Source organism: Portunus trituberculatus, chromosome 41, assembly GCF_017591435.1.
Source record: "Portunus trituberculatus isolate SZX2019 chromosome 41, ASM1759143v1, whole genome shotgun sequence".
NCBI lineage: Eukaryota > Metazoa > Arthropoda > Malacostraca > Decapoda > Portunidae > Portunus > Portunus trituberculatus.
This window is the reverse complement of record NC_059295.1, coordinates 28,758,228-28,768,227: the sequence shown is the minus strand read 5'-3', so window position 1 is coordinate 28,768,227 and position 10,000 is coordinate 28,758,228. Positions and strand designations below refer to the sequence as shown.

The window sequence follows — 10,000 nt, the reverse complement described above, 5'->3', positions numbered from 1 at the left end:
CTCTCTCTCTCTCTCTCTCTCTCTCTCTCTCTCTCTCTCTCTCTCTCTCTCTCTCTCTCTCTCTCTCTCTCTCTCTCTCTCTCTCTCTCTCTCTCTCTCTCTCTCTCTCTCTCTCTCTCTGCATTTTATTTTAGCATTCTGCGCCAGATTCCTCATCTCTCCCTTCTCTTAACTTTTTTATGCAAGTGGTTGTCACTCATGCAGCAACCTCCTCGCCGAACACATTCACTCCTATAATCCCTCTCTTCTCTCTCTCTCTCTCTCTCTCTCTCTCTCTCTCTCTCTCTCTCTCTCTCTCTCTGGTGACCACAAAAGCCATCCACGCACATATGAGGTACTTAACTTTGGGAGAAGGGAAACGTTTATTTGTTCTCTCTCTCTTTCTCTTTCTCTTTCTCTGTGGGTTTGAAATTCTGTTCATAAACTTGCTGTGATTTGATACATTCCCTTTTCTTGTTTGGGTGAATTCGGTTGAGATTACTTGTGTGTAGTTTGGAGAGGAGCAAAAGCTGACTAAGGTGGGCTGTTTGACAGAAAGCTGAGGTGTCGATTGAAGCTGCTCACAACATATTGAACAGTCACGGTGTAATTCGGTGTGTTGGCCTCAAGAGTGACAGCTATCTAGTTGGTAGTTATGGTGTTTTTCAATGTAAAACAAGAATTTGATTTGCGTGATTGTGCTGTCGTTGAATGTATAAGTTGTTTGATAGGGGAAGGTTGATTGTTATCCGAATGGCTGATTATTTTCTTGTCTTTTTTTGTGTGTAAGAGAGAGAGAGAGAGAGAGAGAGAGAGAGAGAGAGAGAGAGAGAGAGAGAGAGAGAGTAGTGGTTCACGCATTCAAACTCCAAACATTTGCTTCCCGGACATAAATAATTATCACGTAACTCTTTAATCAAGAATCCTCAGTTATTCTGCGTCGCGGGATGAGAGAAAAGAGGTCATGATGCACCACAGTTTTACTCTCTTATGTAAGCTGCTGGCGTTGTAAAGACTGACCAATGCACAGATGATTGATATTCTTGTACGTGTCAGGGAGACTATCGAAGCACACGGAAAAAATGTCATAGAAAGAAACAATTCACAGACCTTTATTAATAAGGAATAAAAAGCAAGAGATGAAGTGAGGAAGCATTTAGTAAGAATAACAACCAAAACAGTACATGACAATACAAACGGAAATAAAAGTGATATATCAGTGGTTTAATGTAACCGCGTGAGGTTTCTGGAAAGTTAAGCATTATGCAGAAGTAAAGAAAAGAAATCGCTAAGGAGTTGAAATATTTTGTTGAGAAGTTAGTGACGTTTCGATGTTGAAGGTAAAAATTTACGAAAATAAAGAGTAAGAATGAAAGGAAGATAATAAAATAAACTTTGAATTTATGAGCGTTGCCTTGTCAGATTTTCTCTGCTAATTGATTATGAATTTTTGTAAATTCTCTCTCTCTCTCTCTCTCTCTCTCTCTCTCTCTCTCTCTCTCTCTCTCTCTCTCTCTCTCTCTCTCTCTCTCTCACGATTAGAACTAATTACGCAAGACCAAATGACCAATTTTACGAGCAAATAATCATTTGTGTTTACTTTTCACTTTAGAACGAGAGAGAGAGAGAGAGAGAGAGAGAGAGAGAGAGAGAGAGAGAGAGAGAGAGAGAGAGAGAGAGAGAGAGAGAGAGAGAGAGAGAGAGAGAGAGAGAGAGAGAGAGAGAGAGATGCATTTTCCTCCAAAAACAACTCTCCAGCTATTAGATTATCTAGCAATTTCCTCACTGAATCCTCCGCATAACAAGACAAATGAGATGAATATAACACGCGTATTATTACCCTGCATATTAACTTAACTTTAAAATATCTTACTTTCCTTTCCCGCTCCCTCTCCCTTCCCACCCTGTCAGACACACACACACGCCCGCGGCCAGTAATACAATGATAACCTGAGGCCTAAGTTACGCCTGCTAAGCTCATACACACGTAAAGGAATTCGGGAACTAACGCATCGGGGAGCACCAATCGCGGAAGATTATGTGAATTCGTGCGTTAACTCGTTTCTCGCTCGCGTATTCCAGGAGATAGAGAGAGAGAATGAGGTTAAGTTCCTTTTTTATTTAATTTAATTCTGTCTCAGTCTCTTTCTTTCCCCCTTCGTAATTGTTGATTAATTAGCGTGAATGCTGACAGGCGTGGATTGCTAATGACGTGAATGTATATATAGAGGTTTATTGGGCGATGTGTTGAGATGCCTCGAGTTATTTTTGTTTAAGTATATGCATGTATGTGAGTGTATGTACGTGTGTGTATGTTGAAGTGGTAGTGTTGGGTGGTGTTAATGTTGCTGTTGGTGGTGGTGGTGGTAGTGGTGGTGTGTTACGGTTGCTATTGTTTCTGTTGTTGCTGTTGTTGTTATTGTTCGTGGTGGTAGTGATGGTGTTGTTGTGTTGTTGTTAGTGGTGATATTTTTGCTATTGATGCTGTTATTGTTGTTGTTGGTGGTGGTGGTGGTGGTGGTGGTGGTGGTGGGTTTGGTGGTAGTGGTGTTAATGTTTCTATTATTGTTGTTGTTGCTGCTGTTATTGTTGTTGTTGTTGTTGTTGTTGTTTGTTGTTGTTGTTGTTGAAGGGATGATGGTGGTGGTGGTGGTGGTGGTGGTGTCATGCTGGTCTTCCTTCCTTTTCCTCTTTCCTTTCTGTGAATTTGCCTTCTTTTTTTTTTTTTCCTGTAGGTACATACATGTGACTGTGTGCCTTTCCATCTATCTTCCCTCCTCTCTCCCACTCCATACCTTTCACCCCAGACCTTCCACCCTCCCTCCCTCCACTCATCGATAGTGTCCAACAAAGCGATATCGATGAGCAGGAGAGGTACACACGCTGAAGCAGAACACACGGTCACAGGTACGAGTAAAGCACCGAGCACTACATCAGGCTAGGAAGTGAGGCGAATGTAACACACTATGTACTCCCTTCCTGCTCATATCCTGACCTCTTCTGGATTTTTCCTGTTGGGTTAACTCACTGGTGTGCAGAATACTGTTTTATTATTATTTTTTGTTCATAGAAGCGGGGACTCTGGCTTAGGACATAAAGAAAAAATACGTGAAAAATCCCATTAAAGGTGTCAAGTCTTCAAAGAGCGTAATTAAAAGTTTATGCGTCTTTCCTGCAGGTTTTAGTATTGAACATCATTTTTTTATGCTTAAGATGAGAAAAACACGCAATAAAGGTGAAAGAGTGTAGTGAGAAGATTTATCTGCTCTAGCTGGAGCAACTGACATGTACATATATTTTATTTATCTATTTATTCATTTATTTTGTTTATTTATTTTATCTATTCACTCATATGTAGGAGACTGGTTTAAGGCGATAAAAATGCTGTGTAAAAAATACCAACTGAGGGTGTCGGTCCCCAAAACAGTGTAGTCAAAAGGGTTAGCTGTCTTTCCTGCTTGCTGATATAACAGTTGTACATATTTTTTTCTGCTATTTCTTCCTGCTCACTAGAATGTTATATGTTTTTGTTTTTTTACGTGAAAAGGATATGTGCCTCGACTATAAAACCAATGCTCTGATCAAGATTTTTTTTCCTTTTGTTGTTGCTGAAATACATGAATACACTGGAAGGATAAAAAAAAACTTTCCTGTGTGTGTGTGTGTGTGTGTGTGTGTGTGTGTGTGTGTGTGTGTGTGTGTGTGTGTGTGTGTGTGTGTGTGTGTGTGTGTGTGTGTGTGTGTGTGTGTGTGTGTGTGTGTGTGTGTGTTTATTTGTTTGTTTATGTGTGTGTGATTATTTGTTAGTGTGTGTGTGTGTGTGTATGTGTGTGTGTGTGTGTGTGTGTGTGTGTGTGTGTGTGTGTGTGTGTGTGTGTGTGTGTGTGTGTGTGTGTGTGTGTGTGTGTGTGTGTGTGTGCGTGCGTGCGCGCGCGCGCGAGCACGTTTGTTACGGATAAGGCTTTGTACAGAGTTAGCAGTGGGAGGGGCGAGAAAAACTGGCGGAGACGCCTCAGAACTCCTAACCTCATAGAAGCTTTTCTAGCAAGAGATGAGATGTGAAGTCTCCAGTTTAGATTATGAATAAAGGACAAACCGAGGATATGCAGTGTAGAAGAAGACAGTTGAGTGTCATTGAAGAAGAGGGGGTAGATCTCTGGAAGGTTGTGTCGAGTTGATAGATGGAGGAATTGAGTTTTTAAGACATGGAACACTACTAAGTTTTTCTCTGCCACAGTCAGAAATCCTAGAAAGATCAGAAGTCAGGCGTTCTGTGGCGTCCCTGCGTGATCTGTTCACTTCCTGGTCGTCTTCGAAAGAACGTGAAAAGATATAAGGTGGTATGATCAGCGTAGGAGTCGATGGGGCAAGAAGTTTGGTTAAGAAGATCATTAATGAATAATAGAAAGAGACAGGACAGAAACCTGAGGAACATCACTGTTCATAGATTTAGGAAAATAAAAGTGGTCGTCTACCACGGCTGCAATAGAACGGTCAGTAAGGAAACTTGAGATAAAATTGCAGAGGGAGGGATAGAAACTGTAGGAGGGCAGTTTGGAAATCAAAGCTTTATGCCAGACTCTATTAAAAGCTTTTGATATGTTTAACGCGACAGCAAAAGTTTCACCGAAATCTTTAAAAAGGATGACCAAGACTCTGTAAGGAACGCCAGAAGATCACCAGTAGAGCGACCTTGACGGAAGACATACTGGCGATCAGGTAGTAGATTGTGAAGGGAGAGATGTTTGAGAATCTTGCTATTGAGGATAGATTCTAAAACTTTACGCAAGCAAAAGATTAAAAGTTATAGGGCAATAGTTTGAGGAATTAGAACGGTCACCCTTTTTAGGAACGGACTGAATGTAGGCAAACTTCCGGCAAAAAGGAAAGGTAGAAGAAGATAATAAACATAACTGAAAGAGTCTGGGCAGGCAAGGAGCAAGCACGGAAGCATAGTTTTTGAGAACAATAGGAAGGTCCCTCTAAGGTCCATAAGCCTTCCGAGGGTTTAGGCCAGATAGGGCATAGAAAACATCATTATGAAGAACTTTGATTAAAGATATGAAATAGTCAGAGGGAGGAGGAGACGGAATGACAAGCCCAGAATCATTCCAGGTCGAGAGTTTAGCAAAGGTTTGAGAGAAGAGTTCAGCTTTAGAGACAGAAGAGATGGCAGTGGTGCCACCAGGATGAAATAAAGGAGGGAAAGATGAAGAAGTAACGTTATTGCACATGTTTTTGGCCAGATGTCAGAAGTCTCAAATAAGTCTTAATATTTTTTTTCTATCCATATGGAAGTGGTTGTCAATGCAAAGCGAATACACCCTTTTATATTAATAACTTATTATGATTTTGGTTATATGCTCTGAAAGTTCGATATGACAGTTTTCACTTTAAATTTCATTACATCTATACCTGAAGATGACTATCAGAAGGCCCAAAATGATAAATATAGTAAAAAAAATAATCTTAAACATATGATTGGTTCCAAGAAAATTAAACTGAAAAGATAACTTAAAAAGATATTAAAAACGTATATGTATCAGGAATATGTAAATAAGTCACACCATTTCAACAACATTTTTTTTAGTAATAATTTATCCTCTACTTTCTTAACTAAGCATCTCATTTATTATATATTTATCCTCTCTTCAGCGAAAAGGAACATCCATTGCTACTAGAGGTAATGTACAAATAGTTGTTGGGAAATCGTGCGTTCCAAGTAATCTCGATAATCTTTCGGTAAAAAAAAAGAGAAAGTTTTGAAAATAACTTATGATACGTGATATTGGTGGCACGTGTCACGATTTGCTTTCATAAGATTTTATTAACAGTGAACTCGATGGGAAGAATGGTAAAGACTCTCTCTCTCTCTCTCTCTCTCTCTCTCTCTCTCTCTCTCTCTCTCTCTCTCTCTCTCTCTCTCTCTCTCTCTCTCTCTCTCTCTCTCTCTCTCTCTCTCTCTCTCTCTCTCTCTCTCTCTCTCTCTCTCTCTCTCTCTCTCTCTCTCTCTCTCTCTCTCTCTCTCTCTCTCTCTCTTTGTGTGTGCGTTCCTTATCAGAGAGACATATGCTATTTACAAAATTAGGAAACTTGTGTCGTAAATAGCGTTAGAGAGAGAGAGAGAGAGAGAGAGAGAGAGAGAGAGAGAGAGAGAGAGAGACGCTCTTTTAATGATAATTGCGCTCCGGTACGTCAGGACATTTGCTTAATTTGTATGTCGGAAAGAGAAAGGAAAAGTTAAAAAAGGTACAAAGACTTGAGTTTTTATCTTTAACTTTAATTTTCTCTCTCTCTCTCTCTCTCTCTCTCTCTCTCTCTCTCTCTCTCTCTCTCTCTCTCTCTCTCTCTCTCTCTCTCTCTCTCTCTCTCTCTCTCTCTCTCTCTCTCTCTCTCTCTCTCTCTCTCTCTCTCTCTCTCTCTCTCTCATACATTTTACACCAGAAACAGACAGACAGACAGACAGACAGACAGACAGACGGACACATAGTCAGACAGAACAAAGTGCCAACAATTATTACCAAGCAGACATGATAAAATTTAAAGAGCAGGGACAGAAAACTGGAAGAAAATGTCTGGAAAGAATTTGGGAGTTCGTAATTTATTTTTTTCCACCTTGCCACTCAATTAAACTTTCTCTATTTTATGTTTTTTTTTTTCATTTTGTTCTTAAGGTTGAAAATTTACGTTCTATGATGGATTTTTTTTTTGTGACTGTTATCATATTTACATTTTCACCTGAGAGAGAGAGAGAGAGAGAGAGAGAGAGAGAGAGAGAGAGAGAGAGAGTGTGTGTGTTTTTGTGTGTGTGTTGTATGTGTGTGTGTGTGTGTGTGTGTGTGTGTGTGTGTGTGTGTGTGTGTGTGTGTGAGAGAGAGAGAGAGAGAGAGAGAGAGAGAGAGAGAGAGAGAGAGAGAGAGAGAGAGAGAGAGAGAGAGAGAGATTCAAGTGTGATTATCAGTTTGCAAATATATCAAGTAATGTTTCTTTCGTTATCGCTTTTCACAACTGTATCCCCAATTTTTCTTTTTTTTATTCATTTTTCTTTCTTCTAAGTATCCTTGTCTTTCACTTTTATCTCCCTTCCTTGTGCTGCATTAAAATCTTGTTACATTTCATTAGTCTCTCAATAAATGGCACCATCTCATTTCACTTTCCCCTTTGCATTCTATTCTTGCTTAGCTTCACTTTCCATTCTTAAATTGCTTTTCTGAATTAAAGTTACCAGTCGAGGAGAAGAAGCGAGGGAGAAGACTGAGAAGGAAGAGTAGGAGATGGGAGAAGGAGGAAGGAAGGCATGACGAAAGAAAAATGCAATAATGTAAAACGAAGAAGAAATTGAAGTGAAAAAGAAGAAAGAAAAACAAACAAATGTAGGAGAAAGAAAATGAGGGAAGAAGTTAATGTATGATAGAGAAAAAGAGAAGAAATGGATGAAAGAATGAAGAAAGAAGTAATATAGAAAAAGGAACGAAATTATGGAACAAGGAAAGGTAGAAGAATAGGTGGAAATATAAGAAGGAAAGTGAGTAACAAAGCAAAGAAGAAACGACAAAATATAGGAAAGGAATTAAGGAAAAGAATGAAGGTGGGTGAAGGAGAAAGGATAAACGAAGAATGTATGGATAAAAATACCACTGAAGAAAGACTCTGAGATTAAAACTAAAGACTTGACCTGCTTCAAAAACAACTCAGTCACACAAATTCCTATTAAACGGATAGAAATGGGATAGGAAACCGAGAAATGCTGCTTCCTACATTTATTTGGTCATCTTTATGGACAAAAAGATAATGGAGTCTGTCTCGCGCAACTCAAGAAACTCACACGTATTGCCTCTCAAGTCTACGTAAGCGAGTTGTGAGGTAGCAGCAGGAATATCTTTAGTGTTAATATCAAGAAAGGTGCCTGCAATATTTTAGGACGTCCAATCAGATGGGTAAAAATGAATAAAGATTAGAAGATAGAACTGTGAATTATTGATAAGAATTTTAGTAGTAGTAGTAGTAGTAGTAGTAGTAGTAGTAGTAGTAGTAGTAGTAGTAGTAGTAGTAGTAGTAGTAGTAGTAGTAGTAAGTAATAGTAGTAGTAGTAGTACTAGCAGTAGTAGTAGTAGTAGTAGTAGTAGTAGTAGTAGTAGTAGTAGTAGTAGTAGTAGTAGTAGTAGTAGTAGTAGTAGTAGTAGTAGTAGTATCATGACCAAATAGGTATCCCATCTTAATCTATTGAATTGTTTGTTTGTGTTTTCATAGTGAACCTTTCCCAAGCTCTGCCCTGCAAGATAAATCAATACAAATCAGTCACAACGCAAGGAACGACAACTTTGCACAACTGTTTTGGGAACCCGCGAGTGTGGTGCAATTTATGTGACAGGACATCAATCACAGGGAATGGTCGCCCGGTAGAGAGAAAGAGAGGGAGAGGAGAGAAAAAAATAAATGAAGCCAAACAAAGTGGACATATTTCATGCATAGACCAACACCATTTCAATTTCCACAGCACCAGATGTTAAAAAAAAAAAAAAAAACACACCTGTCATGTAGTATTTCAATAACTCGTAAAATTGTATAATCATCTAATTTATATATTTTTTTTTTTTTTTGGTTGAATCTCTGAAGTTTTTTGTTTTTCAATTTACGTATGTAGAATTTACAAGTCACTCTTTTTTAATGAAGGAGAAAGTGCTTGTCTGTGGGAGTCAGCTTTTTTTTTTTCTTGTGTCATTATCTTATTGATCACTTAGTGTTTTCTTTCCTTCTTTTTTTCCGTGTTTGCGCAATTTTCGTTGAGTTATAACCAATTACAAAGTCGGTTTGACAGTGTCATCTGATAACCATCAACATCAACATCCCTTCTGGCGGTGTCCTGCGGTTTGATGCTCGCAATGCAATGTAGTGACGAGACAGAAACGTCAGGTCATTTAGTGTTCCATGATCTAATACTTACACTGCCATCTATTCAAAAGATTCACCTTGAGCTGCTATCTACTGACAATCCGCAGAAACACTGGGTCTTCTGGTGTCTCTTTATCTAATACTGCCATCTAGTAACAGAACTCGGAAAAAATTAGGTCTTTCAGTGCCATCTATTGCCCAGTCGCAACAACATTAGATCTGGATTTAATACTCGCACTACCATTAAGTAAGGAGACGCAAAAACATCAGGTCTTTCAATGCCATGTAATGACGAGGCGCAAAAACATTAGATCTTGCCGTGTCTCGTATCTCTTGTGCTTTCCTTAATTGTGCTGTAATATTTTTGAGGCCATCCCAGCACACCGTTCCCCCTTCCGTGGTCCTCTCTTTTAATAGCCACCCTTCACGCATCCTTGTGCTTTATGAAAGACGCTCCTTTAGGCGGTGAAGGATCAGGGGCGTGAGAGGCGGGATTGTGCTTCATCTCTTAACGATCTGAGGAGTGAGGGTTGTTTTGATGGAGACCAAGCAGGATTTTGAGCTTTATAAACCTAACTTTTCCTTCTCCTGTTGTTTTTCCTTCCATTATCGCCACCAACACAATCATCTCCTCTTCCCCCCCTCCTCCTCTTTCTCCTTCTCCTTCTTCTCCTTCTCCTTCTCCTTCTCCTTCTCCTTCTCCTTCACCTCCTCCTCTTCCTCCTCCTCCTCCTCCTCCTCCTCCTCCTCCTCCTCCTCCTCCTCCTCCTCCTCCTCCTCCTCCTTGCATTCAGGTGATGAAAGCCCATGAAAAAGATCAAAGATGTTTTGTGGAGACACTCCTTTTTGTATTTTTTTTTTTCAAAAGAAGGAAATTTAATCTTTACTGTAACCTCTGAAATAGATGACACTGCACTGGATCATGAGGGAAAAGATCCAGCGATCAGAAAATAACGCACATATATGGATTTACGAGAGAGAGAGAGAGAGAGAGAGAGAGAGAGAGAGAGAGAGAGAGAGAGAGAGAGAGAGAGAGAGAGAGAGAGAGAGAGAGAGAGAGAGAGAGAGAGAGAGAGAGAGAGAGAGAGAGAGAGAGAGAGAGAGAGAGAGTGTGTGTGTGTGTGTGTGT

At 39.7% G+C, this 10,000-nt stretch overlaps 1 protein-coding gene across 3 annotated transcripts in view; it reads left to right on the top strand.

Annotated features, from left to right (window-relative positions):
- Positions 1-10,000, top strand: part of LOC123516890 (putative neural-cadherin 2) — a 198,648-nt gene that overhangs the window by 118,617 nt on the left and 70,031 nt on the right. The gene's annotated exons all lie outside the window — the stretch shown is intronic.